This window comes from Camelus bactrianus, chromosome X (assembly GCF_048773025.1).
Source record: "Camelus bactrianus isolate YW-2024 breed Bactrian camel chromosome X, ASM4877302v1, whole genome shotgun sequence".
Lineage (NCBI taxonomy): Eukaryota > Metazoa > Chordata > Mammalia > Artiodactyla > Camelidae > Camelus > Camelus bactrianus.
The window spans coordinates 61,690,076-61,718,056 of record NC_133575.1 but is presented as its reverse complement, the minus strand read 5'-3'; the positions used below and the strand labels follow the sequence as shown (position 1 = coordinate 61,718,056).

General features: G+C 40.4%; 1 protein-coding gene across 9 annotated transcripts in view; it reads left to right on the top strand.

Annotated features, from left to right (window-relative positions):
- The first annotated feature begins 2,000 nt into the window (after positions 1-2,000).
- Positions 2,001-27,981, top strand: part of ZDHHC15 (zDHHC palmitoyltransferase 15) — a 383,378-nt gene continuing 357,397 nt past the window's right edge. Inside the window, exons 1-5 of one of the 9 annotated variants that reach the window (XM_074360041.1) lie at positions 2,233-5,639; positions 5,752-5,896; positions 8,051-8,138; positions 8,358-8,491; positions 14,243-14,358. The gene's annotated coding sequence lies outside the window, so the exon portion shown is untranslated. Of the gene's footprint in view, positions 2,152-2,232; positions 5,640-5,751; positions 5,897-7,988; positions 8,139-8,357; positions 8,492-13,087; positions 13,214-14,242; positions 14,359-27,981 lie in introns of those variants that run through there. The other 8 variants (XM_074360043.1, XM_074360044.1, XM_074360039.1 and 5 more) reach the window with 8 other exon arrangements.

Here is a 27,981-nt window from a genome sequence, read left to right as displayed (position 1 = left end):
CACCAAACTTTAATCAGGCTCCTCTGAACTTCTTCCACTAGACCTCCACCTTGACCTAACTTTAGCAAGAATCCTAAGTATAAAATTTTAGGGAGAATTCCTGGACTCTTGGTATCTGATGCAGTTCCTCATCCCCCACCCTTGATGACTAAATCCTTACCATCCTTAAGAGGAATCCTTTTAGGCCAGTTTAGCAGAAGCTTCCTAACCTCAATGTCTTCTCTTAGTAATTTTCTGTCAACTGACCCCTTCACTCTAATTGTTTGGTATAAATCCCCAGCTCTGTTTGCCATATTCAGAGTTGAGCTCAATGTCTCATCCCTAATGCAGTAGAATTGACCCCCTACTGCAAGAGTCTTGAAGAAAGTGTTCCTTACAGATTTAACTAGTATCAGAATAATTTGTCCTTAACACTGTGAAGAAATCAACAACCCACCAAACTGGTATCATGATTACTTCAGAGTGATAACATGTGAGCTACATAATATGCAGAAGGGAAAAGGCTTAGGAGATACACACTCCATAGTCAGAATGTGGGCAATCTAGAAAGGTCAGCAGGAGAGAGACCAAGAGGTGTGGGGTGTTTAAACTAAAAGTACATACATACTCCATAGACAGAGTGCAGGCCATCTCAGAAGGCTAGAGACAGAGACAGAGACACAGAGTGACCATGAGGTGCCCCTTGTTATGTTTTATGAGGTCCATAATTTCATATGCTAACGAGTAGGATTATTCCAACTACTTTGGGGAAGGAGATAGGATTTCCAGGAAAAGCCACGCCACGCCACCCCCCCACCACCCAACCCCCCCGCCGACATTTTGACTTTCATAGTCAGCCTAGGAATTATCAAGGTGCCATGTGTGCCCCGTGAGGTTCAAGGTCTATAGAATTAAATCTTCCTCCATCTTGGTTATAACCAGTTTGTCCTGACCTCAATTGCTGTGTCATTCCTTCAATGGTTGTGCCCTGCTCCATTCCCTCCCACTTCAGTTAGAAAAATAACAAGAATAAATTCAAGTAATAATCTTCTCAAGGGTATGACAAATCTTGTCAAAAAATGAAGAAGAAAAACAGTTGTGTTACACTATTAGGAATTTTTCCCCAAGGAAAAGAGAAGAAAGCTTAAGAAAAGAAAGAGAAAAGAGGAGAAAGCTTAAAGCATATGGTTTTGGAGACTTTTAAAATATCAGTGTACAAAGTGGTCGATATGGCATGTTCTTGATAATGCAGAGTAAGACGAAATTCTTTCAAACATTGTTTGTGAAGGGCTCTTAATGAATGGGAAAATACTACCAAAAAGAAAAACAATGCTACCAGGTATAAAAGGCAATACACGAAACCAGTAGTGGTCGTTTCTGGGTAGTGCAGTGGGGGTGATGTTTACCTTCTTATTGGTATTTTCTGAATTTTCAACATTTATACATTCAGCATCTTGAGATTCATTTCATGAACAAAAAAGAAAGTTAACATAAGCCCTACAGGAGACTTAACACAATGGCTTTAAAAAAAAAAAAAAGGCATATGCGAGAACGTTTACAAGGAGGCTAGTAATCAAAGAAACTCACATTAAAGCTATTTTACTGTCACTCTTCTCTGTCCATCAGATTGGCACAGAGATTTAAGGAAAGAAGTGGGACTACAAGGCCGCCCTAACACAGCCCTGCCACAGTAGAGAAAGAATTTTTGTTTTGACTCTGAGGAGCACTTTTTTTTCAAACACGTAGGGCGGGGAAAGAGCAGAGTGGCGCGCGGGCACGGAGTCACGCTGCCATCAAGCGGCCAAAATTTCACTGAGCGACAAAGAAGGCCTGAGAGGACGTTCTCTTAGCGGCCTAGTTTCCGTTCTTAGACCCGGAGGAGTCCCCTAAGGGACCTGAGTGAGATAAACGGGAAGGGAAAAGCGATAGTTGCTAGAGCTAGGAGCCCACGAAGCAGTCACTGCGGGGGGCGCACCACGGAAGTGCATTCGCAATTGAGAGGTGGGAGAGCGGTCTCCCGAAGTCCCGCCCCCGAAGCCATAGCAACAGCAGCAGGAAGTTCCGGCTGTTCAAGCGCGGCGTTCCGGGGCGGCAGCGCCAATGGCTGATGGGAAGTGTGGTCGTTCGTCTTGGGGTTGTACGGAATTCGGTCTGCTCTTCCGTACCCGTGGCGTGAGTTTATTTTGTGGACAGTTTCTTATGTTCCCCGTGTGTCGGACATTACTGGGAAGATTGAGAGGGAGGAGGAGGGGAGGGGGAGGGGGAGGGGGAGGAGTAGGATTTAGCCCTCGGACCCATTCTAAGAGTCACCTAGAGGAGGAATGCGAAGATGGAGGCGGTCAGTCCCGTGTGGACATGCGCCATTAGTGCTGTACGGACTTTCCAAGCCAGCTGTGTGGTCTAGGCCTTCAAGCTATTTTGAGGCAGGTTTCTGCTTTTCCTTGACTTTGTGGGTCGCAGCCTGGGTGCTTGCTTGAGTGAGAGAAAGAGAAAGCCAGCTATCCCGGAACCCCCTTTAAGGGTATCATCTAGCCAGCCAGCCAGCCAGCCAGCCAGCCATCTATCTGTTCATTCATAAAGCAGATATATTCATTGAGCACCCATTATGTACCAGACAGTTTTAGACCTTGGGGACCCAAGACGCTTAAGAACACAAGGGCCTTGTTCTCAGGGGCCATTCCTTCTAGTGGGTGGAGACATTAAATAAGTTACAGAGTTAATTCCAGGTGGTGATAAGTGACAGTAAGAAAATAAAACGGGGCGATATGCCGGAGAGAAATGTGGTGGATGTGTAGTCATTTTCACTGGGTGGCCAGATTCGGCCTCCTCAAGGAAAGGACAGTTGAGGACATTAGGAGTGGTCCTGTATGGCTTTGATGGCATTGATAAGGATAAAAGCTGCTTCCTGGTTTTACATTGTTCCATGCCTTATTAATACAGAGGCTTAGATGAACACAAAATATAGATATGTTTTGCTGCTTCATTCCCTGCAGTAGCTCCTAGACTCTCAAAAGCAGAATCAGAATATAAAATTCTGATGGAAGGCCTGAGTGGGTCAGGACCTGGAAGTGCTGGCACTAGAATCCTGGACAACGGCTGCTAGTGTAGTGCCTTGAGCACCTAGATTAATTGAAGTCCCCTTTCCACTGAACGCCAAAGAGTACAGAGGGTGGAGAAGCCTGATTCCCTTCCTCTTTGTGGCCTGCCTTCCCTCCTGGTCTCCTTTCTCTATGGGTCCTAGGATCTTATCTTTCCAGATTAGGTCAGTAAGAGGCTTTGCTTTGCTGTAATGGTGGAGTATGTCACAGACCTGCAGCACTATCACTGGAAAGCCAGTGGAATTTTGATTCCAGGTAAGAGTTTGGAATGGGCCCAGAGTATGCAGTAGGTCCTATGTAGTGACCACAACTGTGATATTTTAAGGAATCGTGTAGTCGGCATGAAGGTGAAACCATGTTGACAAGCGCATCACAAACTGAGGGAAAGAATGCATGCGTGCATGGGTACGTAATCTGTGGTAGACAGCAGTAGGATCCCCTCAGTTATTCTGGGTCTGGAGGAAAGAGGGGAGTTGAAAGGCTATAGACTCATCACTAGCTCTGGTTCTCCTTTTGTAGATGTGAGGTGCACAGTGAAGGGAAATTGGAAAAGTAGGACTTCAGAGAGAATGGCCACAATGAGATCCAGTTTTACTACCAAACTAATATCCTGAGGGTCTCAACCTGGGGGGGGGGGTGGAGAGTGTGGCACTGGTTGCTGTAGTGTTAGATAGATACTGAAAAGAGTCCCTGATGCCCTGTTAGAGGGCACCTACCTACTTAAGGGGGAATATCGAGGACTCTGGCTGGTTTAGGCCAGGGTAGTGGCAAGACTTAGCCCTCTTGTGTTGGATGGCAGGCTGCAGGTGACTATGACTGTCGATTCTTTTTTTGATCAGCACCTGCCTTTTCTCCCAATACAGTCCGTGACGGGATTCGTCCTGTATGTTCCGAGCACTGAGCTTTAGGGTTATCCATACTCTGCATATAACTTAGCTACATTATTTTAGAGACAGAATTCTCTGTAGAGACAGGGGGGAAGGGAGGTTAGAAGAGGACGAAATGTCTACCGTGGTATGATTTACATAGTAACAACAGCAGCAACAATAATTGGCTACATCCATTCGGGGTTTACCATGTGGCAGGCCCCTGTGCCAAGGGCCTTCTTCATGTTCCCTCATTTAATCTTCACAGTAACATGGGAACACTGGCACTCTACTTCCATTTTACATATGAGGAAACTAGGGCTTAGTTTAAGAGACTTACTTGAGTTTGGACAAATACAGCCAGGCTGATCCGTGGACCGTCCTTTGAGTCCCAAGGCTCTATACTGCACTTCCATGTGTCCTAGGTGAGCAGAGCTATTGATTCGATGCAGCTTTAGGGTCTTTAAAGTCCCGACTCCTGAGAACTGACAGGCTATAGAGTTCTAAATTGCCCTGACTCTGTTTATCTTTTTCAAATACTTGCCTGAATGTAACGGTGATGAAGAGAGAAATCGTGTCAGACTCCATTTTTTTCCTCCTGAGTACCATTCCAGAAATGCTGAGTCTGGACAGATTGAACTTGGAGGCTCTCTTTCTTGAGTGAAAGGAGAGCCAAGGGACAATCTCATGGTATTCTCTGCCTGAATGGGATGTACTCAGTGACCAAGGGGAGCAGCAGCATATGATCACCTTAAATAACTGAAAACAATTTTCTGAAATGTTGGAGGAGATTGCTTTGTTCTGAATGACTTTCCTGGGTGATCATATTACTAAACTGCCAATTAATAAGGTCACTGTGGCTCTCCAAATGTGGTGTGGGTGTGTGTGTGTGGGGGGGGTGGCCTAAAATTTTGTGTTTGTAAAATACCATATGTGCTGAATGACTAAACTACTATTAAAGAGCACACACTGCTGGTTTCTTTGACATAGGGGACTTCTTGCCGGGAAGCTTCCTGTTTACTTCGTAAGATGTGTGGGGTGTGTTCCTTATTATATTTTTGGCAAAAAGGCTAAGGAGGAAACAAATTGTGTCCGACCATTGACTGAGGTGTGGGTAGGGGACTCTGTTGAATCGAGGGAGTGCCCAGGCCCCTCCATGGCCCTTGTTATCTTCCCAAACTTCAAGGAGAAGGCAACGAGTAGCATGTACACCTAGAGGAGGTATCATACCTGCAGCACGTCCAGGCAGTACAGGAGTGTGAATGCTGCTCCTTAGACGCCAGCCCTTCTGGCCAGAGTGTGTCTAAAACTTCAGTTCCGTAGGTTCCAGCAGTGTAAGGCCTCTGTGGAATATGTGGGGCAACCAGTATCCCCAAAGATAGCCCTTGTCGTCACCACCAACAGGATGCACCCCACTGATTCTCAGGAAAAATTTTAAATTATCCTCATTGAGGTTCAGTGGTTACGTGGAACTCTGCTCCAGGGATTGCTGATGGGAATAGTGATTAGGAAGCATGGTGCGGTATGGAGCTCAAGGAAGAGGGAAACTACAGGAAACTCAGGTTGGCCACCGCTGCAGCTCACAGCAGTGCAGACGGACAGAAACATCTCTTTAATTCTCCATACGATGCCAGGAGCTCTAAGGGGAGGCTCAGAACTGTTGCAGTGTCCAGCCTCCCTGGCAAATGGAATTCAGGTAAAAGGGAGGCAGAGTCTCTCCCTCTGGGGGTGGAATGGAGGAAGACATTGCCTGGTGTACTTACTACATTGAGGCAAGGGTAGACCGAACAGTATTAACGTGATCCTAGATGTAATCTCCTACCCACTGGGGAACTGGTGAGGAGGGCAGCCCCTCCACTTGCCGACTCATACCTGGATCATAGAGAATGAACGTTGTCTGAACTTGGAACACACAGTGTCTCTGCTTGAACTAAAACATCTTTCCGCCAGATTGTGAGTCCAAATCCTCAAACGACTCATTTCTCTCATGCCCCTAGCCCTGCCTGCCCTCCTATTTCACAACCTATTTTCTCTCTTCAAACTTCCAACACTGCCTCTTCCATCCTCACTCTCAGCCGATGACCTACTCTCAGTTTTTTATTGAGAAAATTGCACGAGAGTCAACCCGAATTAACAAGTCTAAAATTGAACTCCCCCGTCTTCCCCTACAAACCTTCACCTGCAGCGTTTCCCATCGCAGGGCGATGGCAGTGCTCTCCTCTCCTCCCAGTTTGTCGTGCCATAGACTTGAGAGTGTTCCTTCACCCTGCTCTTTCATTCACCCCTCATTTTCCACCTGTCAGGAAATCCATGAGCTCTTTTCACAAAATATGTCCAGAATCGGACCACTTCCCCCCACCTCCACTGTTACCATCCTGCTCCAAGCCACCGTCAGTTTTTCCCCTACATCACTGGAATTGTTTCCTGACTTCTTTCCCTGCTTTGTTCAGACTCCCTGCTGCCCACCAAACTGCCCCATTGATAATCGGTCCCGCAGCCAGAATAATGCTATTAACACATACAATCAGATCATATAATGCCCCTGCTCAAAACCAGCAGTTTTCATTTCATTCACGGTAAATTAAGACTCCTTAAAATTGTCCACAAGGCCATATGTGATTTGGCCACTAGTTAACCTCTCTTACCTCACCTCCTAGTACTCTCCTCACTCTCCTCCTGTCTCTTTCCCCTTTGGCTACAGTGGCATCCTTGCTGCTCCTAAAGTAAGGGCTTTGGCACCATCTGTTCTTTCAGCCTGGAACGTTCTTTCCGCACAAGTCTGCACGGCTACCTCCCTCATCTCTTTCATGACTGTATTGCCTGTTGCTCAAAGTATTAGAAGTTCTGGATCCCCAACACCTACACAGGAAAAGTGTCGCTACTTCCAGACCTACATGCTTCCTAACTACGTAAGGTTTGAAGGGCCCACCTTGCCTGCCAGCTCCCCTAGAGACAGCAGATTTTACCTGTGAATTCTGTTGATGGGGCCCATCCCATATTCTGAAGATTCCATTCATTTATAAGACATTGCTGCTTTCAATTTTCCGTCTTTTTTTTCCCCTTTTATTCTGGACAAGGAGCTTGAATTGTCTTGTGGTCCCTGGCACAGTGTCCAGGACCCATGCAGGACTTCTGACCCTTGGTTGTGCTGCAGGTGGCAGCAGGGAGCAGCCCATCATTTCTTTATACAGCTGCTTAATATAATGATAAATAAAACCATAGCTTCCATAAATTGAACAGCTCTCCTAAGTTAGGTTATGTCACATACTATATCACTAATCTCAGAATAACTCTACAAGTTAGGTATTTTTCTTCCCATTCAATACTTTTTTTTTTAAAGAAAGAAAGTAAAGACACCCCGTGTAAAAACACTAAATAGAGGAATTAAGCCTTCAGTTCAAGGTCTAAGTTTATCACTAGCTGGTATTATGTACACTGAGTGGTCTGTCTTTTTTTCTTTTTCTTTCTTTCTTTCTTTCTTTCTTTCTTTCTTTCTTTCTTTCTTTCTTTCTTTTCTTTCTTTCTTTCTTTCTTTCTTTCTTTCTTTCTTTCTTTCTTTCTTTCTTTCTTTCTTTCTTTTCTTTCTTCATGGAATTGTTTATTCCCACTTGTTTTTCCTTTTTTATTGAAGTTCAGTCAGTGTACAATGTTGTGTTAATTTCTGGTGTACAGCGTAGTGATTCAGTTATACGTGTATATCCATTCCTTTTCATATTCTTTTTTTGTTTTTTTTTTAACATTTTTTATTGATTTATAATCATTTTGCAATGTTGTGTCAAATTCCAGTGTAGAGCATAATTTTTTAGTTATACATGAACATACACATATTCATTGTCACATTTTTTTCTCTGTGAGCTACCACAAGATCTTGTGTATATTTCCCTGTGTTATACAGTATAATCTTGTTTATCTATTCTACAATTTTGAAATCCCGTCTATCCCTCCCCACCCTCCGCCCCCTTGTCAACCACAAGTTTGTATTCTATGTCTATGAGTCTATTTCTGTTTTGTATTTATGCTTTGTTTTTTTGTTTTTGTTTTTTAGATTCCACATATGAGCGATCTCATATGGTATTTTTCTTTTTCTTTCTGGCTTACTTCACTTAGAATGACATTCTCCAGGAGCATCCATGTTGCTGCAAATGGCGTTATGTTGTCGGTTTCATATTCTTTTTTCATTAAAGGCTATTACAAGGTATTGAATATAGTTCCCTGTGCTGTACAGTAGGACCTTGCTCTTTATCTATTTTGTGTATAGTAGTTAATGTCTGCAAATCCTGAACTGCCAATTTATCCCTCCACCCCCACCACTGGTAACCACAAGTTTGTTTTCTATGTCTGTGAGTCTGTTTCTCTTTTGTCAATAAGTTCATTGTCTCTCTCTCTTTTTTTTTTTTTTTTTTTTTTTTTTTAGATTTTCTTCAGTTTTCCTTCCTGAGAAGCACCTCTGTTCATCAGCTACAAAAGAACCATAGCTGGAGTCCATGGCCAGTCTGGCAGCACTATCTCATCCCAGCACCCCTGGGAACGATAAAGCTACCTTTGATGGTGAGGGGTTAGGGTGGAGGTGGGATTGTGGCCATGACACAAAGCTGAGAGGGACTTATGGAGAGCAGTGAATGGCTATACCTTTCGGTAAGGGACAGGTATTGGTGGTGTCCCTGTCATGATATCAACCCCTGCTGGCCAGTGCGCCCCAAGACAGAGCAAGATTTTCAGGCACTTGTGAGGCCCCGTGTCAAAAGGGACGTAGTGCATTGTGTCACCTCCTCTAACAACTGCGTTGGGTTGGCCAGGATGGCACCCTTGTGCTTTCCCCTGACCACAAAACAGTCCCGGAGTATGATCACCGCTCTCACATGCGACGGCTTCAGTGTGATGGCACAGGCCAGCTCTTTTACCTGTTCCCTGTTACATTTGGTAAATCAGGTTTTCTGCTTTCACGGAATACTCTCGTACACGACTTCTGACCACAGCCCCAGTTTTCTTCCTCCAAGCTTTCTTTCCCAAGTTTCAAGGCCAACTTGCTTTCGTGTCTGTAGTGCAATTGCCACGCTGTCCATAAGAACCACGCCCCTGAAGACAGTCTGCCTACTTTGCATGTCAATTCATGTTTTATATCTCACTGACCTCATTGTCCTGGGACACCCTACTGCGCATCAATTGTGGCTTCTAGCTTGTTCTGCATGAGTTGGCCTGTTATGTTTTGGGGGATACACTTTGTCAGGTACTATTGTATGTTTGTTGTACATGTCACAGGGATGCTTGACAATAAAGTGGATTATGGAATTGTCGGTTTCAGGATTCAAGATTTATCCATTAAGTCAAGCTTGTTCACACGTGGCTCAAAACTTCTAAATTCTTGTTAAGTTGCCAGCTGTTTGAGCTGTCAATTGCTGAGAGACGTGTTAAAGTGTCCCACTTTCTTAATGGATTTGCCTATTTATGCTTGTAATTCTGTCAATTTTTGCTGTGTGTATTTTGAGGCTATGTTGCTCCGAGGTTTCTGGGACAAGCTGGAATCTGGGAAGGCATCCTGGGGTCACTGTTGCGTTTCCTCCTGACCATAGAACACACCCTGTGGATGCGATCACTTGAGATGTCATCTCTGACATCCTGTTTTCACATGAAACAGCCTTATAAGATGGCATGAGTCAACCCCTATATGAACCACACCTGTCACAGCAAACACTTTTACCATCCAGATTTTGTATTTTCATGATAGACTAACTTACACGGTTTCTGACCATAGCCCTCTTTTCCCTCCCAGGCTTTAATGACCAGTGTCAGGGTCCTTCAAATTTGCCTTCCCCATGTAGTCCGACAGCCAGCAAGACCATGTGATCCATATTTTTAGGGAATATCTCCATGGCTTCACCACCTGCAGATAGCAGCACTCACCCAACTGCCTTGCAACTGAGGAAGTTACAGTCAATAATGTGAGATGCCTTCCTTACATGTCAGATGCCTTCGTCTACCTCATGATGCCCTAGCTCCAGCAGTCATAGCTTTCATCTTCTCCACACCCCTGTTATCCCTGGCATTACAGATACCTCGGCACCTTAGCCCGGATCGGAGGTGCCCCTGGCTCCACCCTTGGCACATCTACATGACCTGTCTAAGGAGGGAGCTGCAGGTCAGCTCAGTGGCACCCTCCCAGAAAAGAGAGAGAAACGTCCCAGTGGACTTCCATCTCCAGTTTTCTTTCCCCACACCAAAAGGTCTTTCCTCAGTAGAGTTCTTGAAGTCCACCAACTCTTCCCTTCTATGTACTGCCTTTTGTTCCTGGCACGTTCCTCTTTCCCTTATTTTAATATCCAGCTACTTTGAGTCCATCTGAAACAATAGCTGTGGGTGCAAAGGCCAGTGCTTGTTCTGATACCTCGGCCTGGGCTGATTCCCTTGCCTGGCAATGGGAAAGGCTCTGGGTGACAGTTTTATCTCCTGCTGTTTGGGGTACAGAAGCAGATAGCTTTTCCAATCTCGGGAGGACCCAATTCCTGGTCTCTGCAAGTATCTGAGGCTGTGACTACTTGAGTAGTGAGAAGTTCCCTTATTTAAAACAAATTTAAATAATCCTAACGAACAAACCAGGCACATACTATACATCTTAACAGATTTTTTTTTTTTAATTTAAAGGTGATGAGTGTACCCAAAATATTACATAGAGCAAATTACCGAAGTGCTTCCTCAGGTAAAAGGCCAGTTGTGTTTCTGGGAGTTGTATCCATATTCACTTGTCATGCATCGATTTGGCCATCATCTTGAGTCCATCCCTCCATTTTACTGTTGTCTGTTGACCTCCTGGTCAGGCCTCCATGTTCACTAACGTTCAGTATCCATGTGGATGACCCAGTTTACATTCAGACCTCTGGCTTCCGTATAGACTGGCTACCCTTGCAGAATCGTGTCCTCTATTTTCAGCTGTTCCCTGAAAACTTCCATCCATCTCCTCATTAGATTGGTTCTCCCTCTCCTCTGAGCTGCTGTGCAGGACTTCTCAAAGCATTCTTCTCAAGACCAGAATTTAACACATCCCCTCTTACTCTCAGCTGCCCTCTCGTGCTTCATAGAGGAAGCAGAAAGCACCTGGCGGGAACACCTCAATTTCCTGTTTATGCTGCCTCTCGTCATTCATCTTCTCTGGAGATACACCTGGCTCACTCTCCAGGGCAGTCTTTCGTATAAGGCCAATTCCCCAGTTACGCCTAAGTCTCTTGGAACCTAAAATACTAATTTTAAAAAAGTCCCCGAGGTTCCTCACACCACTGAGAATAGAATGACCGTATGATCCAGCAGTCCTTCAGGTTTGATTGAGCTGCCTCAGGGAAACTATGAAGGACTGTGAAGACACAGAGAGCAGCACCCTAAAGGCAGAACTATTTCTGAAGAAGTCCATAAATCCAAAAGAATTGAAAGCAGGGTCTTAAAGTGATCTTTGCACACCCATGTTCATAGCGACATTATTCACAATATTCGAAAGATGGAGGCAACCCAAATGTTCATTGATGGCGTAAACAAAGTGTGGCATATACACGCAATGGAATATTATTCAGCCTTAAAAAGGAAGGAAATACTGCCACATGGCAATAACATGGATGAATCTTGAAGACATTACACTAAGTGAAATCAGCCTGTCACAAAAAGACCATTACTATATGATTCCACTTCTCTGAGTTACCTAAAGTGGTCAGATTCATAAATACAGAAAGTCAGGTGGTGGTGGCCATGGGCTCAGGGGAAGGGGAAAATCAAGAGTTGTTGTTAAATGGGTATAGAGTTTCAGTCTGCACAAAGAACACGTTCTGGAGATCTGTGGCACAGCAACGTGGATATATTTAACTCTATTGCACTGTACACTTTCAAATGGTTACGATGATACATTTTCCAGTTCTGTGTATTTTACCACAATGTTTAAAAGTCCCTGGACCTCATGTCTCTTTCCAACTGCAAGTCTTTGGAAGAACGTTCTACGGTCATTGTCATCTCTTCTTTAACTCCCACTCCCTTCTCAGCCTACTGCCATCTGACTGATGTCCCCACCAGTCCACCAAAACTGCTCTTGTAAGGTTGTCAATGACCTTGCAAAATTCCTGGGCTTAGGGTAACTCAACCCAGGGTATTGGATACTGTTCACCCCTTCTTGCTGGAAGTTCTCTTATCGTTTGGCTTCTGTGAGGCGCTCCCTTGGTTCTTTTTGCTGATGTCTCACTGGTAAAACTCCTTTCTTTAAGTTTTGTTTGTTTGTTTGTTTGTTTTAATGATCCTTTCTTCTTCATAAATAGTTGTGTCCTTGGCCTGCTGCTCCCTGTGTCTGTATAGTTCTTCATAGTTTCCCTGGGGCAGCTCAATCAAACCTGAAGTATCAACTATCAGATTTACATCTCTGATCAGATCTCCCTCTGACTAGTCAACTCTGTCTGAATGTCCCATAGGCTCTTCAGACTCAACTCCTTAATTAAACTCATCATCCCTCCTCCAGTGTTTTCTAGCTCAATGACATTTATCCCCCAATCCTATTCTGAAACCTGGGAGTCATCCTGGACTCCACATTCTCCTTTATCCTCCATATCCAATTAGTCGGAAAAAAAAAAAAGTCCTATTGATTCTCTTTCCCTTATTAATATCAAAGTCCATCTCAAGTGTCAGTGCCTTGGCTTAGGTTTTCATCACCCAGGGCCTCCAAGTTAGTCACTCTGCCTCCAATTTTGCCTTCCTCAAATTTATCTTCCACACAGCGTTTTAGTGACCTTCTTAAAATTTAAGTTTGATCGTGAGGCTGGTCTACTTGGGTGCCTTCAGTAGCTCGCCATTGCTTTTAGGGTAAAGTTTCAACTCTCGAATATTCAGCATACAAAGTCCCTCGGCTTCCCCCAAATCATGATTGATGCCAGGCCCATGATCCAAGGTGACTAATTCTTGGCGGCGTTAGACACCAGTGGAAGAGAACAAAACCCTCATGGTAAACTTAGCATCTTACCAGAATAATGCTTCCTTCCCCTGACCTCAGGCCATTATGGGTGGCTCTCCACACCTCTCAAACTCTCACAGATGGCAGGAGCCCAAAAGAGCTTAGGTTAGTGGTTCAAAAAGCAGCATCTTTTTGGACTTTCCTTCATTTTCTGCGTTATCTATTTTCTATAGACCTTAACTCGTATCTGCAAGTCGGGAAGGAAGGAAGGAAGGAAGGAAGGAGAATCAGTCCCATGAGCAGGGGAACAAATGGGAAAGCTTTGAAGCAGGTTAAGTGAATGTGGAGGTGCAGGTGAGGTCAGTGTTTTGAGCAAATACATTTTGTATGTTCTTCCAGGTTTATCCATGCTTGACTGTGCCTCCAAATTCTGAATTCTAACCCCAATTACCTCAGGGTCTCAGAAGTCACAGAATGGTATGATTTTCAGGTTGGGACACTGACACAGGGAGAGGGGAATCCACTTGTACAAAGTTACAATGTCAGTGAGCATCCACATCAGAGACATCTCCTGTCTCAGAGCAAAGTTCTTTTTACAAAATGTCCCCACTCCATCGATCTTTAACTGATAATGGGCAAGTAATTTAACCTCTTCACACTTCTATTTCCTCATCTACAATAAGGGAATCATAAAGTGCGTACCCTGCCAAGCTGTTGAAATGAGCTATTGCCTAGAAAACACTTAGCATATTCCCCGACCCACTGTAAAACCTGAATGAATGTTAACCATTCTTACTATATTGGATATCTTCTCCATCTGCCAGGACGCAATGGTCCCCTCCCTGTTATACGCACAGCTATTACCTCCTTTTGTCCAACCTGCCATTTTGCACACATATTTTGAGTTTCCAAGTTCTAATTTCTGTTTGGATGTAGTAAGGAAGGTATTAGAGGTGGGGTGGGATAGAAGAAGAAAAAGCATTGTGAACTAGTACTTCAGAAATCAGAACTCAATCTAAAAAATAAGACGAATGTATATGCAAAACAGAAACAGACTTTCTGTTTAGAAAACAAACTAGTGGTTACTGAAGGAGAGAGGGCAGGGAGGAAGTGCAAATGAGAGGTATGAGATTAAGACATGCAAACTACTATGTCTAAAACAGATAAGCGACAAGGGCATATTGTGTAGCACAGGGAATTATAACCAGTATCTTGTTATCATTTTTAATGGACTATAATCTGTAAAACTGCTGAATCACTGTGATGTATACCTGAACTAACATAATGTTGTAAATCAACTATACTTCAATAAAACAAAGGAATCAGGACTCATGAAATTTGAGTCGGCAAATTTTCTAATTGGTCCAAATGTTGTGCTCTTGCAACAGGAGTCAAAAGCGTGAGAGCGAGAGAAAGCATGTTGGGTATTGAAAACAGTTCCAGTTTGGAGTCCTACAAGCCTGTGTTTGAACCTCAGCCCTGCCTCTTGTTATATATCCTTAAGGTGAGTCAACCCTTGAGCTCTCTGAGCCAGTTTCCTTACTTGTCTCATGTGGCTCATAATACCATACTGATGGGATCACTGTGAAGTGTTCAGGGGGAGTAATAGGTGCACGTATATGTGGGGGGTGGGGGGACGGGGCACACATATATATTTTCTCCCACATACAGTGAATATTCAGTACTTGGGAACCACATTACTTCCTTTAGGGTTTGCAGCAGTGTTTCACACATTCTGTCAATGTGTTCATTGTTAGTCTCAGTTTTCAGGGTTGTTGCAAGCTTTCGCCCTCTTCTGGGTTATTTTAGTCAGAAATTGGGAGAGCCAGCACCAAGGACTCTTCATCAAAGGCCATTTTAACTTGGAAACCCATAAACAGAAACGGAAGACGTTTTTTACCAATGGTAGTGGCAAAAACTATCAAAAGTTGATCAAATACTCTGTTAGTGAGGCTGTGGGAAACTGTCTTGTTTTGTTGGTGGGTGTATAATGTGGTACAACTGTTGAAGTCAATGTCGGAAATGTATCAAATTATGAATTCATGAAGCCTCTAACCCAGCAATTCCTCTTCTGCAAGTTTATCCTACAGACACGCCGGTACCTATACATGTTTGAAATAACATATGTGCCAGGGTATTCACTACGGCATTGTTATGTAATAGTGAAGCCCAAAGGTCTATCGTTATTAGAGCACTCACTCAATAAATTACAGTACAATACAATGATGCTCTTAAAAAGGAACAAGGAAGTGTTCTATACACTGATATGGAGAGAGAAAGATATAGTAAATGATCTAAAATCGTCACAGAAGTGTGTATTGTATACTGTCTTCTGTGCAAAAATAATGGAAAAATGGGTGGGACCTTATGGTCTTACCTGAAGACACACACACTTGAAGTTTACAGAAAAAGCAAAAGACAATGATTACCTGTGTGTGGGGTGTAAACTAGGTAGATGGGAGACTAAGTTGGGAAGGACACGTTTCACTGTATACTTAAAACATATTTTTTTTTGTTTTGATATATGCAATATATAACCTTTTCAATAAAAATAATTTTCAATATTGTCAATAAAAAATTTTTAAAAGACAATGATAAACTGGACAGCAGCATGTAAATCAGTGAAGTTAGAACACTCCCTCACACCATACAGAAAAATAAACTCAAAATGGCTTAAAGACTTAAATATAAGGCAAGACACTATAAAACTCCTAGAAGAAAACATAGGAAAAACATTCTCTGACATAAATCTTAGCAAAGTTCTCCTAAGGAAGTCTACCCAGGCAATAGAAATAAAAGCAAAAATAAACAAATGGGACCTAATTGAACTTACAAGCTTTGGCACAGCAAAGGAAACCATAAGTTAAGGAATACAACCACCTGCAGAATGGGAGAAAATATTTGCAAATGATGCGACTGACAAAGGCTTGATCTCCAGAATATATAAACAGCTCATACAACTTAGTAAGAAAAAAGCAAACAACCCAATCCAAAAATGGGCAGAAGACCTAAACAAGTAATTCTCCAGTGAAGACATACAGATGGCCAATAGGCACCTAAGAAAATGCTCAATATCGCTAGTTATCAGAGAAATGCAAATCAAAGCTCCAGTGAGGTATCATCTCACACCAGTCGGAATGGCCACCATTCAAAAGTCCATGAACGATAAATGCTGGAGAGGCTGTGGAGAAAAGGGAACCCTCCTACACTGCTGGTGGGAATGCAGTTTGGTGCAGCCATTGTGGAAAACAGTATGGAGATTCTTCAAAAGGCTAAAAATAGACTTAGCATATGACCCAGGAATCCCACTTCTGGGCATATATCCAGAGGGAACGGAACCTTAATTCAAAAAGATACATGCACCCCAATGTTCACGGCAACACTATTTACAATAACCAAGACATGGAAACAACACAAATGTCCATCTACAGAGGACTGGATAAAGAAGCTGTGGTATATTTATACCACGGAATACTACTCAATAAAAAGAAAAAAGAATAAAATAGTGCCATTTGCAGCAACATGGACGGTCCTGGAGATCGTCATTCTAAGTGAAGTAAGCCAGAAAGAGAAAGAAAATGCCTATGATAGCACTCATATGTGGAATCTCAAGAAAAAGAAAGAAAGGAAGAAAGGAAGAAAGGAAGAAAAGAAAGAAAGGAAGGAAGAAAGGAAGAAAGGAAGAAAGGAAGAAAGGAAGAAAGGAAGAAAGGAAGAAAGAAAGAAAGAAAGAAAGAAAGAAAGAAAGAAGAAAGAAAGAAAGAGAAAATAGAGGACACTAATGAACTCATCTACAAAACAGAAACAGACTCACAGACATAGTAAACAATCTTATGGTTACCAGGGGAAAGAGGTTGGGGAGGGATACATTGGGAATTAGAAAATTGCACCTCTTGGTTAGTGATGGAGATGTTAGCTATCTTGATTGTGGTGGTGGTTTCATCGGTGTTAAGTATCAAAATTCATCAAATTGTACATCTGAAATATCTAGTTTACAGGAACCATACCACAACAAAGGTGTTTTAAAAAGTAAATAAATGATGGTATATGGATCGTTAGTAGGTGGATTTTTTGACAAACATTAGAAATATTATTCTTGAAGGGTTTTCATGACATGAATACGACACTGCATTTGAAATATTGGGTTCATTATATGTGTGAGTTCATATGTGTATAATTATCTAAACTACCTGTAATTAATAGAGAATATGAACATTGGGTAAAAACCATTGAAGTCCACCAAAATAATAATAGTGCGTGGTCATGAATGATTTTTCCCTTTTGCATTTGTGACATTTTGAAAATCTCAACAATGACCACATATTAGTTTAATGAAGAGGAAGTAATAATAAAGTTATTTAGAATATAAAACCCACTAGAAAAATGAATGAAGTACACAAACAGATATTTCAAAGTAAAAAGCAGCCAAACAGACAATAGACAGTGGCAGAAAAATGTTAACCCGCAGACGTAAGTCTTTAAAGGACAATTAAACAGCAATAGTATGATATTTAGAAGATAAGATCTTCTAAGGTCTTTTCTGGGTATGTTTCTTGCATATGGCTTTCCAAATTGCTACATATACTTTGCTGCTTGAACGTCCTAATTTTCCAGAGTCTCATTCACCTTCTTTCAGCCCTTAGTCTAGTTTAAATCTCTACCAATTATCACTTGCCCCAGGTATTTGTGGTTCTCAGGTTGCCTTGGTCCTTTTATGAGAAGTTCTGTGGTTTTTCACTAAACTCCAAGTTAGGGGAAACAGAGATGAGTACCTTGCATCAGCTCTCCTTCAAACAAGATAGAACAGATGTACACAGTATTTTGGAAATAAAGTGTTCTCTGCTCCCTCCAGTTTGAATAAGGGAATTGAGAACCAGCCTGCTACTTCTTTAAACTAAAACCACCATCTCAATGGAGAAGGTATGGGGCAAGGGTAAACATTTCTTACCGTTTTGAAGATGGCGTTTTCTTTTCTTTTCTTTTTTAACATATTTTATTGACTTATAATCATTTTACACTGCTGTATCAAATTCCAGTGTGTGTGTGTGTGTATATATATATATATATATATATATTTACTTTGATATTGTTTTTATAAGGAAAAAACTAAAAATGAATTGTGGTACCTATATACTATGTAATATTATAAAGATGTTTATATTGTATGACCTTATTTTTGTATGCATACTTATTTTTTAACTATAACATTTTTTATTGATTTATAATCATTTTACAATATTGTGTCAAATTCCAGTGTACAGCACACTTTTTCATTTATACATGAACATATATATATTCATTGTCACATTTTTTTCTCCTTGAGCTACCATAAGATCTTGTATATATATCCCTCTGCTGTACAATATAATCTTGTTTATCTATTCTACAATTTTGAAATCCCAGTGTATCTCTTCCCTCCCTCCGCCCCGTTGGCAACCACAAGTTTCTATTCTATGTCTATGAGTCTATTTCTATTTTGTATTTATGCTTGCTTTGTGTTTTTTTTTTTTTTTTTTTACAGATTCCACATATAAGCGATCTCATATGGTATTTTTCTTTCTCTTTCTGGCTTACTTCACTTAGATGACATTCTCCAGGAGCATCCATGTTGCTGCAAATGCCGTTATGTTGTCGGTTTTTATGGCTGAGTAGTATTCCATTGTATAAATATATCACCACTTCTTTATCCAGTCATCTGTTGATGGACATTTAGGCTGCCTCCATGTCTTGGCTATTGTAAATAGTGCTGCTATGAACACTGGGGTGCAGGTGTCATCTGGAAGCAGGGTTCCTTCTGGATATATGCGCAGGAGTGGGATTCCTGGGTCGTATGGTAAGTGTATGCCTAGTCTTTTGAGGAATCTCCACACTGTTTTCCATAGTGGCTGCACCAAACTGCAATCCCACCAGCAGTGTAGGACGGTTCCCCTTTCTCCACAGCCTCTCCAGCATTTGTCATTTGTGGATTTTTGAACGATGGCCATTCTGACTTGTGTGAGGTGATACCTCACTGTAGTTTTGATTTGCGTTTCTCTGATAATTAGTGATATGGAGCATTTTTTCATGTGCTTTTTGATCATTTGTATGTCTTCCTTGGAGAATTGCTTGTTTAGGTCTTCTGACCATTTTTAGATTGGGTTGTTTATTTTTTTCTTATTGAGTCGTACGAGCTGCTTATATATTCTGGAGATCAAGCCTTTGTCAGTTTCACTTGCAAAAATTTTCTCCCATTCCGTATGTTTTCTTCTTGTTTTACTTCTGGTTTCCTTTGCTGTGCAGAAGCTTATAAGTTTCATTAGGTCCCATTTGTTTATTCTTGCTTTTATTTCTTCTAGGAGAAAATTTTTTAAATGTATGTCAGATAATGTTTTGCCTATGTTTTCCTCTAGGAGGTTTATTGTATCTTGTCTTATATTTAAGTCTTTAATCCATTTTGAGTTGATTTTTGTATATGGTGTAAGGGAGTGTTCTAGCTTCATTGATTTACATGCTGCTGTCCAGTTTTCCCAACACCATTTGCTGAAGAGACTGTCTTTATTCCATTGTATATTCTTGCCTCTTTTGTCAAAGATGAGTTGACCTAAAGTTTGTGGGTTCATTTCTGGGCTCTCTATTCTGTTCCATTGGTCTATATGTCTGTTTTGGTACCAATACCATGCTGTCTTGATGACTGTAGCTCTGTAGTATTGTCTGAAGTTTGGGAGAGTTATTCCTCCAGCCTCTTTCTTTCTCTTCAGTAATGCTTTGGCAATTCTAGGTCTTTGATGGTTCCATATAAATTTTATTATGATTTGTTCTAGTTCTGTGAAATATGTCCTGGGTAATTTGATAGGGATTGCATTAAATCTGTAGATTGCCTTGGGCAGTGTGACCATTTTAACAATATTGATTCTTCCAATCCAAGAGCATGGAATATCTTTCCATTTTTTAAAATCTTCTTTAATGTCCTTCATCAGTGGTTTATAGTTCTCTGTGTATAATTCTTTCACCTCCTTGGTTAGATTTATTCCCAGATATTTTATTACTTTAGGTGCTATTTTAAAGGAATAAAATATCTGCAACTGATTTTTGAGCGTTAATCTTGTAACCTGCTACCTTGCTGAATTCTTTGATCAGCTCTTGTCGTTTTTGTGCGGACCTTGTAGGGTTTTCTATATATAGTAATATGTCATCAGTATATAGTGACACTTTTATCTCTTCTTTTCCAATTTGGATCCCTTTTATTTCTCTCTCTTGCTGATTGCTGTGGCTAGGACTTCCAAGTTTATGTTGAATAGGAGTGGTGATAGTGGGCATCCTTGTCTTGTCCCAGATTTTAGTGGGAAGCTTTTGAGTTTTTCACCGTTGAGTACTATGCTGGCTGTAGGTTTGTCATATATAGCTTTTATTATGTTGAGAGACGTTCCCTCTATACCCACTTTGGTGAGAGTTTTTATCATAAATGGGTGTTGAATTTTATCAAATGCTTTTTCTGCATGTATTGAGATGATTATGTGGGTTTTGTCCTTTTTCTTGTTGATGTGATGTATTACATTGATTGATTTGTGTATGTTGAACCACCCTTATGTCCCTGGGATGGACCTCAATTAGTCGTGATGTATGATCTTTCTTATGTGTTGTTGGATTCTATTTGCTAATATTTTGGTGAGGATTTTGGCATCTATGTTCATCAGTGATATTGGCCTATAATTCTCTGTTTTAGTGGTCTTTGCCTTCTTTTGGTATCAGAGTGACGATGACTTCACAGAATGAGTTTGGGAGTATTCCCTCCTTTTCAATCTTCTGGAAGAGTTCGAGAAGGACTGATATGAGTTCTTCTTTGTATGTTTGGTAGAATTCCCCAGTGAAGCCGTCCGGTACTGGACTTTTATTTGTAGGGAGTTTGTTTTATTGCTGTTTCGATTTCGTTTCTAGTGATTGGTTTTTTCAAGTTGTCAGTTTCTTCCTGATTCAGTGTTGGTGGACTGTATGTTTCCAGAAACTTGTCCATCTCCTCTAGGTTATCCAGTTTGGTTCCATATAGTTTTTCATAATATTCTCATATGATATTCTGTATTGCTGTTATTTGTTGTAATTTCTCCATTTTCCTTTCTTATATTGCTGACTTGTGCTCTCTCTTTTTTCTTCTTTGTGAGTTTGGCCAGAGGTTTGTCGATTTTATTTACTTTTTCAAAAAATCAGCTTTTGGTTTGATTGATTTTTTATGTTTTTTTAAATCTCTATTTTATTTATTTCCTCCCTAATCTTTATAATTTCCTTCCTTCTGCTGCCTTTTGGGTTTTTTTGTTCTTCTTTTTCTAGTTCTTTTAGTTGGTGTGTTAAATTATTTATTTGAGATTGTTCTTGTTTTTGAGGAAGTCCTGTATCGCTATAAGGTTCCCTCTTAGCAGTACCTTTGCTGTGTCCCATAAATTTTGTGTGATTGTGCTTTCATTTTAATTTGTTTCAAGTTGTTTTTTAATTTTACGTTTGATTTCCTCTTTGACCCATGGTTTTTTAATAGCATATTGTTTAATCTCCAGGTTTTCCTTTTTTTCTCCTTTGTTTCCTTGTTGTCGATTTCTAGTTTCATGGCATTGTGGTCAGTAAAGTTGCTTGAGATAATTTCTATCTTCTTAAATTTGTTAAGGTTTCCTTTGTACCCAAGTACATGATCAATCCTAGAAAATGTTCCATGTGCACTTGAAAAGAATGTATATCCTATTAATGGGGGGTGTAATGCTCTGAAAATATCCACAAAATCTAATTTTTCTACTGTATTATTTAATTTCTCTGTTGCCTTATTTATTTTCTGTCTGGAAGTTCTAACTAGAGATGTTAATGCAGTGTTAAAATCTCTAACTATGATTGTATTCCCAACAATATCCCACTTTATCTCTGTTAGTAATTGTTTTATGTACTTAGGTGCTCCTATATTGAGTGCATATATATTAATGAGCATAATATCCTCATACTGTATCACACCTTTAATCATTATAAAATGTCCTTCTTTATCTTTCTTTATGGCCTTTGTTTTAAAGTGTATTTTGCCTGAAATCAGTACTCCTACACCTGCTTTTTTGGCTTTTCCATTTGAATGGAATATCTTTCCATCCCTTCACTCTCAATCTATATGTGTCCTTCTCCCTAAAGGGTCTCCTGTATGCAGCTTATTAAAGGTTGTTGCTTTATTATCCAGTCTGCAACTCTATGTCTTTTGACTGGAGCATTTAGTCCATTAACATTTACAGTAATTAATGATAAATGTGTGTTTATTGCCATTTTGAACTTATCTTTGCAGGTGATTTGATATTTCCTCTTTGTTCCTTTTTTCTTCCTTTTGTAGTTTGGTAGTTTTCCTTTCTATTATCATGGATTTTATTTAGTTTTTGTGACTCACTTGTAAGTTTTTGGCTTGTGGTTACCCTTTTTTGTAAGTCTATTAGCCCATTACTGTAACTTTTTATTAAACTGATAGTAACATAATCTCAAACCCATCGTACTGAGAAGAAAAAATTTTAAAAAGAAAGAAAAAAATATTCTGTATTTTCCTGCCTCCTTCTCTGAATGATTTAGGTGTCTTATTTTCCAATTTCGTGTTCATTTGTAATTCATGAGTTATCACCTTTCCAGTTGTGAGTTTCTCATTTCTGTACCATCCTCCTGGTTTTTTTTTTTATAACATTTTTTATTGATTTATAATCATTTTACAATGTTGTGTCAAATTCCATTGTAGAGCACAATTTTTCAGTTATACGTGAACATATATATATTCATTGTCACATTGTTTTCTCTGTGAGCTACCGTAAGATCTTGTATATATTTCCCTGTCTATACAGTATAATCTTGTTTATTTGTTCTACAATTTTGAAATCCCAGTCTATCTTTTCCCACCCCCTGGCAACCACAAGTTTGTATTGTATGTCTGTGACTCTATTTCTGTTTTGTATTTATGCTTTGTTTGTTTGTGTTTTTTTTTTATTTTTTATTTTTAGACTTCACATATGAGATTCCTCAAATGACTAGGAATAGACTTACCATATGACCCTGGAATCCCGCTCCTGGGCATATATCCAGAAGGAGCCCTGCTTCCAGATGACACCTGCACCCCAATGTTCATAGCAGCATTATTTACAATAGCCAAGACATGGAAACAGCCTAAATGTCCATCAACAGACGACTGGATAAATAAGAAGTGGTATATGTATACAATGGCATACTATTCAGCCAGAAAAACCAACAACATAATGCCATTTGCAGCAACATGGATGCTCCTGGAGAATTTCATTCTAAGTGAAGTAAGCCAGAAAGAGAAAGAAAAATACCATATGAGATCTCTCATATGTGGAACCTGCTACTTTTCTATTTAGAGTAGACCTTTCAATATTTCTTTTGTCATGGGTTCAGTGTTGCTAAACTCTTGTAGTTTTTGCTTGCCTGTGAAATTCTTTATCTCTCTTTCTATCCTAAAGGATAGCCTTGCTGGATAAAGTATCCTAGGCTGCATCTTCTTTTCATTCAGGAGTTTGAATATATCTTGCCACTCCCTTCTGGCTGTAGTGTAATCAGCTGAGAGCCTTATGGGGGTTCCCTTGTAACTCACTCTTTGCTTTTCTCTTGCTGCCTTTAGGATCATTTCTTTATCCTTGCCATCTTGATTATGATATGTCTTGGTGTGGGTCTGTTTGGGTTCTTCCTGTTTGGGTCCCTCTGAGCCTCCTGTATTTGGATATCTGATTTCTTATTTATGTTTGGGAAGTTTTCAGTCATGATTTCTTCCAATACCTTTTCAATCTGCTTTGATCTTTCTTCTCCTTCTGGGACCCCTATTATGAGAAGGTTGGCACGCTTTATATTATCCCATAGGTCCCTTATGCTATTTTCATTTGTTTTTATTTGTTTATCTTGTAGCTCTTCCGATTGGGTGCTTTCTGTTTTCCTGTCTTGTAGGTCACTGATTCTTTCCTCTACATTATCTAGTCTGCTTTGCACAGCCTTTTGATCATTCCTCATCTCAGTCAATGAGTTTACCAATTCTATTTGGCTCTTATTTATAGCTCCAATTTCATTTTTGACATATTTTATATGTCTAAACACTATCTCTTTTAGTTCCTTCAGTACTTTGATCACTCCGTTTTTGGAATCTTGATCTAGTAGGCCATCGATGTCTATTTCAGGGGAGTTTCTTGTTCTTTTAATTGGGAATGGTTTCTCTGCTTCTTCATCTTGCTCATACCTCTCTGGCACTGTGGTTTATGGAGTATGAGTTGTCTATTGTGGTCCTTTTGGAGTTTATTTATTTATCTATCTAATGCCTATGTAGGAATACACTTAAAAAAAAGGGAGAAAGAAAGAAAGAGAATTTTAAAAGAAAGGAGAAATAAAGTTTTGAAAACAGTGTATAATGAATAATAGAAGAGCAAGTTGAAGCAGAATAGGAATCGGGTTGAGACATCTTTTAAAAACCTTTAAAAAATGACCAAAGAGGGAAAAAATGTATTTGAAACCTGTGTATAATCAATAACAGGACATCAAAATCAAGAGTAATAATAATGAAATGATTTGGATTTTTAAAAATAATAATAAAAATATTTTTTAAAAAATTTAAAAGGGATTAAAACTGGGAGTATATATAATTGTTTAAGAAGTAAAAATTGAAAGGATAATAGAAAGTAGAACAGGTAAAAACAGATTTAGAAAAAAAAAAGGGGGTGTTCTCCTGGAGACTGTGTGCTCTTAATGTGAATTTTTTCTGTATTCACCCTGTTTTGGAAGCTCAGCTTGCTGTTTCCAGAGGCCCTCCATTGGCGCCTTCTGTGCTGCTCCCAGTGCCTGTAGGCAAGCAGATCGCGCCCCCTCCCAACACTGGGTCAGGTGCAGCTCTCCTTTGCTGTGGGTGGGAGGGTCACTGCCCCTCCCGATGCTGTAGTCAGGTGTTGCAGACTGGCCAGGTAGGAGGGCTGGTCAAGTCCCCACCCAGCACCTCAGTCAGGGGCTGCAATCCTGCCAGAAAGGCGGGGGGCCACCCACCCTCTCCCAGCACTGCTCGCTCTGCCGTTCTGTGCCGCTGCGTGTTCTGTAGGCGGGTTCAGGGAAGACCAAGAGCCCCATCCCTGCTCTGGGCCAAAACCCAGCTCCTTGTTTGTCTTTGTGGAGCAAGTTCTCTGAGGGATCAGGATGGAAGGATCCTATCCACCTTGGTCTGTAGACAAGTCTCCATCTGGCCTTTGATTCTGCTAAGTCCTTAGGTGCAGATGCAGGTTTTGCCCCTGCCCCTGCCCCTGCCTGGGTGCTCAGGGCCAGAGGATATGGCAGCTGTGCCTGAGCCCTGCCTCTCTTCACCCTAAAACTTTCCACAGGTTTTCAGAGATGGGGGTATGCACCCTTCCCCCCAGGGCACATCAGCCGTGTTGTTTTATGGAGGGCCCAGGTTGTTCTGCCATGTGCACCCACACCAACAACGCCAGCTCCCTGAAGTCCCACAGGGCTGCCTCAGTGCAGCCATCCCCATGCTCCGCCCAGCTCTGGCAGCCTGGCCCAGCCCCCAGCTGCCAGCCCGCGTCTCAGGTTGGGTGTTGCGTGGACCCTCTGTGCCTGTTTAACTTAGTTCTGTTGGTCAAGGGCTGCTCCCGTACAGATCCAAGACTTGGAGTCTCCCCCTCCTTCAAGCTGGCCTCTCGGATGGAGAGGGGATACCCAGCGAAGGAGTGCCAGTCCTCATTTGCCGCTTCCTCCCCGCAGGACCCACCCTGCACTGTTTTGCCTTTTCTTCTTTCTTTTTTCCTTTTCTCCTACCAGATTTTTGGCTTCTCTGTCTTTTGAAGAGGACAATGTTCCTTTGGAGTTCTTCAGGTGCTCTGGTTGGCTGAGTGGGTCTGTGGATGTGAGTCTTGGTGTATTTGTGGGAGAGGGTGAGCTACAAGTGTCCTTCTACTCTGCCATCTTGGCCTCCTCTCTCGAAGATGGCTTTTTCTTGATTGAATATTTGCACGGTTGCTGTAAACCTTTGTGGTCCAGACTCTGGCAAGGTTGATTCAGACCATTCTTGCTTGTTTTACTTTTCCCTTTGATGCTTTTGTTGGGAAAAGGGGCTTGGAACTTTCAAATCCATCATTTTGCTGACAGTAGGCAATACTTGTACTATTACACTGCATTGAAAACATTCATTCTTTGGATTCTTCTTCTTTTAGCACAACCTCCTTTATGTTTTGCTTCCTGAGCTACCTTTATAGGGTTTGACACTTTATTTATTATCATGCTATCACCCTCAAACTGGCTGAAGAGCAGAGAACCTAGGATATAATCCTTACGAACACCAACCTTTGTAGAGGAGGAAGGGGAACATGTGGACATACTGAAAATGAACTTTCAGTGTAGTATGAGGAAAATAAAGTTACAATATCAGCAAATGGAGCAGATTGACCCTCATTGCATTACAAAGTACTCTACATCTTCAACTTTTATACAGTGAGCTCTCTCCATCTCCTTGAAATTACAAAAAAAAAAAAATCATCTAGTTCTCCCCTAAGGATACCTGAATTACACGTCTTTGCACCACGAGGACAAACATCTTAACAAAGGTCTTAACATCTGAGTAAAATCAACTGGAAAAAAAATAAGTGTATTATTCATCTCATTAGCTTCCTGTAGATGGCAGCAGTGCTCTCAAATTGAACTTTCTATACTCCCTGCTGCATTATCCTCCCCTTTCCTCCAAACTTGGAGGAAAACATGTTTCCAAGCAAAATAGATATAAAACGTTTTTCTGCATTGTTGCTTCTTTTAAATAACTTTCTCAATGTGATAGGTGAAAATTTGCATCTCAGAATTGTTTTAATATGCACTTTTTTGATAAGTAGAGAAACTAAACCAGTTGCTATGTTTCATAGAATTTCTATTTTTTCCTCCTTGAATGATATTCATATCCTTTACCCTATATTTATATTGGGATTTTATTTTATAGCCTTTTATTTTTCTCATTGTAAAAATAATATGTATGCAATGGAACATCGACATTAATGCCACTAGAGACAATTTTAATGTTAGATGCATTTTCACTAGCTTTCCCTCATCTGTGTAGTTATTTGAATTTTCAAATTTAATATCATTTTACTTTGTATCTTCTTTTTTCATGTAAGTATATAGTGATCTTTCCCCATAACAATAATAATTGGTGTGTAAATGTTTTTTACAAAGAATTTCTTTATGATTTAAAAAGCAGTTCTTGAGCTCTGTAGACAACTTGGGAAATATGAAAAATTTAATAAGAAAAATCATATAAAATCTCCTAAACCAGAGATAACCATTATTAAACTTTTGGCATATTTTCCCAACCATTATTCTGTGCAATTATTTCCATTCCATTGACATCATATACTAATGTACATACTAATTTTTATATAAGTATTACTTCATTTCATATATTATATGCCACTAAAACTATTTTTAAAATATTATTTTAGTGGTGATATAATAATCGTTTAATCACTTAAAGAGTCTACTGATATGGAACATTAAAAATTTCCCCACTATTAAAAACTATGCCAAAATAAATTTTTGAGTACAAAAATCTCATGCATTTATGATTCTTATTAAACAGCCCAAGAAGTAGATTACTGAGTAAAATGTTATGATCATTTTATAAAATATGATAGTAGTTTAGATTTATGTAAATGGCTCTTTCCTTGAGTCCTGGGTAACACTGGTTTTGTTCTTACAATTTACTCCTTCTTAAGGTGAAAAATGGTACCCTAATATTGTATTACATTTAACTTATAAATTATTAATGGATTTTATTTATTTATTTTTAACATTTTTTTATTTAGTTATCATCATTTTACAATGTTGTGTCAAATTCCAGTGTAGAGCACAGTTTTCAGATATACATGAACATACATATATTCGTTGTCACATTTTTTTTTTTTTTGGTGTCAGCTACCACAAAATCTTGTATACATTTCCCTGTGCTATACAGTATAATCTTGTTTATTCTGCATATGCCTGTCAGTATCTAAAAATTTTGAAATCCAAGTCTGTCCCTTCCCACCCCACGACCCCTTGGCAACCACAATTTTGTAATCTATGTCTACGAATCTGTTTCTGTTTTGTATTTATATACTTATTTTTTTTTAATTCCACATATGAGCAA